The sequence below is a fragment of the Notolepis coatsorum genome, assembly GCF_963971535.1.
Source record: "Notolepis coatsorum genome assembly, chromosome: 16".
In the NCBI taxonomy this organism is placed as follows: Eukaryota; Metazoa; Chordata; class Actinopteri; order Aulopiformes; family Paralepididae; genus Notolepis; species Notolepis coatsorum.
The window spans coordinates 3006546-3015714 of NC_140180.1; positions in this window are offsets into that span (position 1 = coordinate 3006546).

Here is a 9169-nt window from a genome sequence, read left to right on the forward strand (position 1 = left end):
TGTATCCTTCTTGCTGTCTTGTCGTACAGAACTTGTAAGTCGCTTTGGATAAAAGCGTTTCAGCTAAATGACTAAATGTAAATGTAAATGACTAAATGTAAATGTAAATGACTAAATGTAAATGACTAAATGTAAATGTAATGACTAAATGTAAATGACTAAATGTAAATGTAAATGTTAATGACTAAATGTAAATGTAATTGTAAATGACTAAATGACTAAATGTAATGTAAATGTAAATGTAGATGACTAAATGTAAATGTAAATGACTAAATGTAGGTGTAAATGTAAATGACTAAATGTAAATGTAAATGACTAAATGTAGGTGTAAATGTAAATGACTAAATGTAAATGTAAATGACTAAATGTAAATGTAAATGACTAAATGTAAATGTAAATGTAAATGACTAAATGTAAATGTAGATGACTAAATGTAAATGACTAAATGTAAATGTAGGTGTAAATGACTAAATGTAAATGTAAATGACTAAATGTAAATGTATGTGTAAATGACTAAATGTAAATGACTAAATGTAAATGTAATGTAAATGTAAATGACTAAATGTAAATGTAATGTAAATGTAAATGACTAAATGTAAATGACTAAATGTAAATGTAATGACTAAATATAAATGACTAAATGTAAATGTAAATGTTAATGACTAAATGTAAATGTAAATGACTAAATGTAAATGACTAAATGTAAATGTAATGACTAAATGTAAATGACTAAATGTAAATGTAATGTAAATGTAAATGACTAAATGTAAATGACTAAATGTAAATGTAATGACTAAATGTAAATGACTAAATGTAAATGTAAATGTTAATGACTAAATGTAAATGTAATTGTAAATGACTAAATGACTAAATGTAATGTAAATGTAAGGGGGCGGAGCTGAGCGATCATGGAGTAGACGTGTTTCACATGAGCTCCCTTCTACCGTGCTGAATATACGTTTCTCCCCATTAGTCCTTATTTTATTTTTATTTGTTTTTTATCTGTTTGCTAGGTCGTCGTGTTTAGTATACATTCACCAACTTTTTTCGACTTTCTACGATGGCGGGGGTGGAAACCAGAGCCATGAAAGAATTAGGCACGACACCGACACCGCCGAGCATGGCCGCACCGTCTCCCGCTGTCGGGGAGTTAAGCGAAGCTGTACTCTTGGTCATGACCAAGCTACACGCAGACTCTGAGACACGCATCGCTGAAGCACAGAAGAAAGTACACGCAGACTCTGAGGCACGCATCGCTGAAGCACAGAAGAAAGTGTTGGCGGATTTCTGTATCAGCCTCCGCCGTGAGATATCAGAAGAAATACGGCTGGCGGTAATCCCGCTGACAGACAAGATGGAGACGATTCACGCTGCCTCATCGGCTAATGCTAACGAACTAGCCATGCTAACGACGGAGGTATCATCACAGTGTGAGAAGATGGCGGGTCTTGAATCCGCCCTGCTGGCTAGGCAGGCTGAAGTCAACAAACTACAGTCGGCGATGGAGGAGATGCAGTCCCGGGATAGACGCCACAACGTCAGGATTGTTGGAGTACCGGAGACCAGCGGTGAAGGCCGTCTCTCTGAGACCATGCCCGAACTGCTGCAGAAGATACTAGGGACGGACGTCCTCCCCTCGCCTCCTATCTGTGAGTCGGCCTACAGAGCGGGCAGGTTTTCTCCCGGCGTGAACAAAGAACCGAGGCCCATCATAGTCAAGCTGAACAGACTCCAACAGAGAGAAATCATCATGCGGTCGGCTCGTACCAGAAGGGGTACTCTGAGGATTGGCGATCACAAAGTGGCCATTTTCGAGGACTTTACACCGGAGGTTCAAGCTCAGAGAGCCGAGTACAAGGTGGTCCTGACTAAGCTATGGAAACTAGGCCTGAGGCCCACGTTATTCGCTCCCGCGAAACTATCTGTGTTGGAGAAGGTCGGTGGTCAGCGTTTGTTTTGGTCGTTGGCTAAAGCGAAGGAATATCTCGCGGAGACACCCGAGTCTGTTGCTTGATATCTATGGAGGGTGAGTGACTTGGCGGTTTGGGCCTATATACATTGATTAGGTCGACTATTCACAAACACTTGCTGTCATGCCCAGACATGCTAACTGTCCTCTGCCCATCCAACTAGCGGGGCTTCCCAATGACTTTTGTTACTTGCTAAAGCTGACCTCATGGTCGTACTTGTGTATCGCCTCTTTGGAAGCTAACGAGCTAGCTGAACAATGTACATAGTAGGCTAACGTGCTATCCGGATTCGTCACTAGCTTACGCGCTAGCCTCGGGCTAGCCAGCGGGCTTCGACTATGGTCTGCGCTGAGACATTCGTTAATGGTTACGTATTTTGGTTGCTGTTGCTGCTCAAAGGGACATTGGTTTGCACAGTTCAAGAGTGACCGAGTCCCTAACTAACTTCTGGTATGCTTTTTATTTTTATATCCAGGTTGTTTTGAGCTTTGGTGATCCAAAGTAGATGCCAAGGTCGGTTGAATATGCATATACAATATTTGATAACAGGTTGGGTCGGGTATGGCTTGCACTTCTTGGCTATATGGTTATATGGCTTGCACTCTAGCCATTACCCTCTCTTCCTTTCTTTTTTCTTTCCTATTGTCGCTGTTTTTATGTCATCTATATGCGCGATTTAAATGTGATCCGGTTCTACCTTGGACTAACTGCTGACTCGCCTTAATTTTGTTTTGAATTTTCCGTGAGGCACTTATGCTATAAAGTTGATACATTAATATGCAGACTCCAATGTAGATGGTTACAGGTTGATGCTGAGTAATTATATAATAATTATCGTCGCTGTTTTAATGGCATTTGAATGAGCAATTTAACTGTGATCCGATCCTACCTTGGACTAACTGCTAAATCTGCCTTAAATGTGTTTTGAATTTTCCGTGATCCACTTATGCTATAACGTTGCGACATTAATATGCAGACTCCAAGGTAGTTGGTTACAGGGTTGATGCTGAGTAATTATATAATAATTAGTGTCGCTGTTTTAAGGGCATTTGAATGAGCAATTTAACTGTGATTCGATCCTACCTTGGACTAACTGCTCCGACCGATATCTTTATTGAAACAATGTATGATGACAGGTGGTGTCAGGTGTTGCCTATTACCATCCCCGGATTGATTAATGAATGATTGTGTTTAATTCTATTCTTACATAGGTTAGGTCATTTCAGCCGTTGTGCCTGATCAGAGGGACGGCTAAAGGGGTGCACTTTGACCATAACCCTTTTTTTTCCCTTCCTCCCTTTTTTTTTTTTGTTGTCATTGTTTAATTGACACTGTTCACACAATTTTGCACAATTAACCTGTGACCCGAACCTGCCTTAGACTATCGGCTGGGATGCTTTAATTTAATTTTGTATTGAATTTTCCTATACCTTTTTGGGCTATAACAATGTGATGTTGAAGCGCAGAGTCGGAAATAGAGGGCTGCAGGTTGATGCAGAGTTATTATTTAATAATGGCTATTTTTACCATTATGGTTGTCTCATGTTGGGGCCAGGGCTCAGGTGGTTTTCGACCGATATCTTTATTGAATTTTATTTTATTATTATTTGTGTTTATTGGACTAGTGGGGGTTTACTTAGGGGTTTATCTAGAGGGGGGTGGGAGTGGGAAGCGTCTTATTGATCCATGTCTCTAGTGGGAAGTGATAGGAAGATGACCATCCTCAGTGGATGGGGCATAGGGTGGGGATTGGAGAGTGGGTATAGAGGAACTTATAGTAGGACGGGTGGGTTAGGGTTTAGAGTAGAAGGAGGGGGGGCTGTAGCTGGGGTGGTATTTTTATGTGTTCTATGTACTGTTGTCTTATATATGTGTAAGTGTTCCTCCTCTGAACTCCTGGGATTGACCGTCCGGGCCCGCCGGGATCGGCACCTCTGTACTCAGCCTGGCTGCACGGGTATGTTCTCTACGCACTTATACAAGCTCGACCATGGCTAAATTGAATATTTTAATTTGGAACGCAGGAGGGCTTAACGCCCCACACAAGCGTGCCAGTGTCCTTTGGCTATTGAAGAGGAGAAATATTGACCTTGCTCTCCTTAGTGAGACGCATTTAATGGTAGGTGACGTGTCAAGACTGGCAAATCGGCAATATCACGTTATCTCCTCATCCTCAGCCGATGATAAGACGAAAGGAGTAGTCATAGTTACAAGACGTAACCTTGATATCAAAATCTTGGATGTATGGTCGGACACGGAGGGAAGGATTACTATAGCAAAAGTTGAATTCTTGCATAGGAAGATGGCTATAATAGCATTGTATGCTCCTAACACATTTGATTCAGCGTTCTATAATACAATCACGAAGAATATGTTGGAACTTAATGGATACGCTCTCATTGTGGGTGGCGATTTTAATGCGTGCTGGGATGCGGAGATGGATAGGTCCGGGCCCTCTGAAACGAGCGACCAGAAACGGGCCTCTGAGGCCCTCAGGATGTGGGCCAAAGACACGGGGCTCACAGACCTCTGGCGCTTATGCAACCCCACCCTCAGAGATTACTCTCACCTGTCAGCCAGACACAAAAGCTTCTCTCGAATTGACTATGCATTCGCGTCCCCTAATATGTTTGATAGTTTCGATGTCTCATTGGTTCCCTTGGCTCTCTCAGACCACAAGGGGATTTTCCTTACGGCAACCTTTGGCAGGCTCTCCGCAAGAGCTCCCAGATGGCGTTTTAATTCGACCTTGCTAAAGAACGATGACTTCTGTTCTGAGTTCAGGAGTAAACTAGCTGAATTTTTGCAGATCAACGTTGGCACAGTAGAAGACCCTAGGGTCCTGTGGAACGCATTGAAAGGATTCATCAGGGGTCATGTCACACTATTTGCCTCCAATTTGCGAAAATCCCGGTCAAAAAAAAAAGCTAGAAGGACTGGAATCATTATATGCGGACCTATACGCATCCTTGCAAACTGACTATAATGAGCGACTAAACACACAACGTAAGATAGTCAAAAAAGAAATAAACTCCATACTTAAACAACAGTCTGAGTTTTTGATACATAGGACAAGACAAAATTACTATTTTCACGGCTCCAGACCTAGCCATCTATTGGCAATGAAAATACGCTCAAATGATCATTTCTCAGATATCCCCTCGATTAGGACGAGCCAGGGTGCAGTCACTACTGATTCGAAAAAGATCAATGACACTTTTAAAGAGTTTTACTCACAGTTATATAGCTCAGAGGGTAATCTGGATGACTCTAGATTTGAATCGTTCATTGGCGGGCTTGAGATACCCCACATTTCTGAGGAAGAGGCCAAGGAACTGGGGAGACCGATTACTCTCGTAGAATTGAGGGAGACTATTGTTGAAATGCAGAGGGGTAAGGCGCCAGGCTGGGATGGTATTCCACCCGAAGTGTATTTAGCTTTCTGGGACCAACTGGGTCCATTGATGCTCGATATGATCAATTACGCTATCGAACAAGGGGAGTTCTCAAGAGATGTCAATATGGCGTTGATTTCTTTACTTCTCAAAAAGGACAAAGATCCCAATGATTGTGGTAGCTATAGACCCTTGAGTCTTCTCGGGGCCGATTTAAAGGTGTTTGCCAAGGTGCTGGCCCGTCGCCTGCAGAGATTTATGTCTGTATTGGTACACTGCGATCAAACTGGTTTTATCCCGGGGCGTCTGACTGCAGATAATCTTAGGAGGCTGTTGCATGTAATCGATAACAGTAAAGACAATACAACTCCATCCACAGTTCTGTCTTTGGATGCCATGAAGGCGTTTGACAGACTTGAGTGGTCATACCTGTGGAAGGTACTTGAGGTCATGGGTCTTGGAAAGAGTTTTATTCATATGATTAAAGTCCTGTATGCCTCGCCGTCTGCGATGATACTGACAGGCAAAAACTGTTCCACACTCTTTCCAGTCTCCAGATCTTCTAGACAGGGTTGCCCTCTGAGCCCGGGACTGTTCGCGCTTTCCCTCGAACCTTTGGCCCAATTTATTAGGCAATCGGAGGACATCGTCCCCATAATGGTCAACAATACTCCACACAAAATTGCTCTCTATGCGGATGACCTGCTGATTTTCATGGACGACCCCTCCCGGTCGGCCACAAAATTATTGAGGATAATCGACGACTTTGGTAAATTGTCAGGTTTTAAGATTAACTGGAACAAATCAGCCTGCCTACCTCTTAATGAACTGGCCAAGGCGGTACGACTACCAGCTGATATCCCCATAGTAGAACATTTTAAATACCTGGGCATAGAGATATTCCCCACGCTGAACCAAACTACTAAGTACAACTTCACGGGTACTTATGATAAAATACGCCAGGATCTAGACAGGTGGTCGTCCCTTCCTAACTCCTTACAAGCCCGGGCTTCCATAATCAAAATGAACATCCTGCCTAGGATAAATTTTATTAGCTCAATGCTCCCCCTGCCCCCTCCAATAGACCACTGGCGCAAGGTACAATCGATGGTATCTAAGTTTGTCTGGAATAACAAACGCCCGAGAATCAAAAGGGCTACTACTCAACGTAGGAAACAAGATGGGGGCCTCGCAATCCCTGATTTTAAACTTTATTTCTGGTCCTTTTCACTGAGACCTCTGATGTGCTGGCTAGACCCTGTAGAGGCTGTATCGTGGCGCTCCTTAGAAGCGGCGGCGGTGTCTCCGCTAAGATTGCAGGATGTAGTGTACTCCACTGTCTCTATTGCGAAATGCCGGCTGAGGTATGGACCGATCATAACTCACGTGATCCAAACGTGGCGTAATGTACAGAGGTCGTGTGGGGTTAAATGCCCTTGGCACCTGGACTCTCCAATTTTTAATAACCAGCAATTACTTGTTGGACACAAGCCGGTTAATATTCCTCAATGGCAAAGGAGGGGAGTGCATACTCTGGAGGATATTTATGATAAGAACGGCCTCCGTGCGTTTCAGGACTTAAGAGAATTTTATGATCTTCCCGGCGAGTCCTTCTTTCTTTACCTTCAACTAAGGTCAGCACTGAGGGCGCATGGCGTACCGTGGGCTCAAGCCTTGCACCCACACCCCTTCCTCAGGCTCATAGTGGACAGGACGACATCCAGAGGGTTTGTCTCCGACTTTTATACGCTCTTAATTCAATCCACGTATAAAAATTTATCATTGGATACAATCTGGCGTGTGGATATCCCGGAGTTGGACCCCGAGTTTGACTGGGATGATGTTTGGGCAAATGTGGCATTATCTTCCCGCAACCCCAATCACCAGCAAATTAATTTTAATTATATTCATAGGACCTATCTTACACCTAGGAAGCTATTTGCTATGGGACTGATAACAGACTCTCGGTGCACTTTGTGCTCTCAAAAGGCCACAGGCACTTATATGCATATGTATTGGGATTGCCCACCAGTGGCCCGCTTCTGGAGGTCAATAACGGACAAACTTTCAGATCTGTGTGGCTTAACTATCCCATTCACAGCTGTTACGCTACTCCTGAACGATATAACGACACTACCCGCGTCAGTACAACTGAAAAGGGTTGTCCTAGCGGGCGTCACAGCAGCGAAGAAGCTAATAGCAATGAGATGGAAGGAGCCTGAGAAGCTTACAATGATTAACTGGTCCCTAACTCTATTGGATGTGATTTATCTTGAGATATCCACAGCCCGGGTGATTGGGGTGGGGCAGGCTGGAATTGACCTGTGGTTCGCAGCAGCTGAGAAGGTAAAGACCGCAGTGTGCGGCTGAGCGGGGTTGGGGTGCGTGTTCGGGTGAGTCCGGCGGTCTCTTGGGAGGGGGAGGAGGAAATGTTTTTGTCTGTCTTGTCCCTTGTCTTGTCATCTTGAGTTTAGCTGGGGATATTATGGGGGGGGCAGCTATTTAACTAGTTCTTCACTGTTTGGCCACTTTTACACGGTCTCTGTGAGTCTATGGAACACCTAAAGGTTTTTGTTTTTTCATGAAGGTTCATTGCTCTGGTTTCAGGTCGTGTTCCCCCAAAAAATGGTCCTTGTGGTGGATTGGAGATGTACGTTTTATTAATATGGGGTCACACGGCCGGGAATCGGGACTGAACACTGGGAAAGACCATTTATTAGATAGTACCCCTTGGAATTAATTTAGTAGGTTGAACTCTGGTTTCTTTTCTCTTGTCTGTATAATTGTTAGTCATTATTATTATTGTTTTTGTTATTTTCTTGTGAAGTTCTATGTATTGTGATTGTGTTTAATGTGTTGTCTTGTTTTGTGAGAATGTCAATAAAAAAAATTTGATCAAAAAAAAAAAAAGAACCTTCTCTCCTGTGTCTCCCCTACTCTGTCTCCCTCTCAGCCTTCCTACTGTCTCAATAAAGAACCTTCTCTCCTGTGTCTCCTCTACTCTGTCTCCCTCTCAGCCTTCCTACTGTCTCAATAAAGAACCTTCTCTCCTGTGTCTCCCCTACTATGTCTCCCTCTCAGCCTTCCTACTGTCTCAATAAAGAACCTTCTCTCCTGTGTCTCCTCTACTCTGTCTCCCTCTCAGCCTTCCTACTGTCTCAATAAAGAACCTTCTCTCCTGTGTCTCCTCTACCCTGTCTCCCTCTCAGCCTTCCTACTGTCTCAATAAAGAACCTTCTCTCCTGTGTCTCCTCTACTCTGTCTCCCTCTCAGCCTTCCTACTGTCTCAATAAAGAACCTTCTCTCCTGTCTCCTCTACTCTGTCTCCCTCTCAACCTTCCTACTGTCTCAATAAAGAACCTTCTCTCCTGTGTCTCCTTTACTCTGTGTCCCTCTCAGCCTTCCTACTGTCTCAATAAAGAACCTTCTCTCCTGTGTCTCCTCTACTCTGTCTCCCTCTCAACCTTCCTACTGTCTCAATAAAGAACCTTCTCTCCTGTGTCTCCTCTACTCTGTGTCCCTCTCAGCCTTCCTACTGTCTCAATAAAGAACCTTCTCTCCTGTGTCTCCTCTACTCTGTCTCCCTCTCAGCCTTCCTACTGTCTCAATAAAGAACCTTCTCTCCTGTGTCTCCTCTACTCTGTCTCCCACTCAGCCTTCCTACTGTCTCAATAAAGAACCTTCTCTCCTGTGTCTCCTCTACTCTGTCTCCCTCTCAGCCTTCCTACTGTCTCAATAAAGAACCTTCTCTCCTGTGTCTCTCCTACTCTGTCTCCCTCTCAGCCTTCCTACTGTCTCAATAAA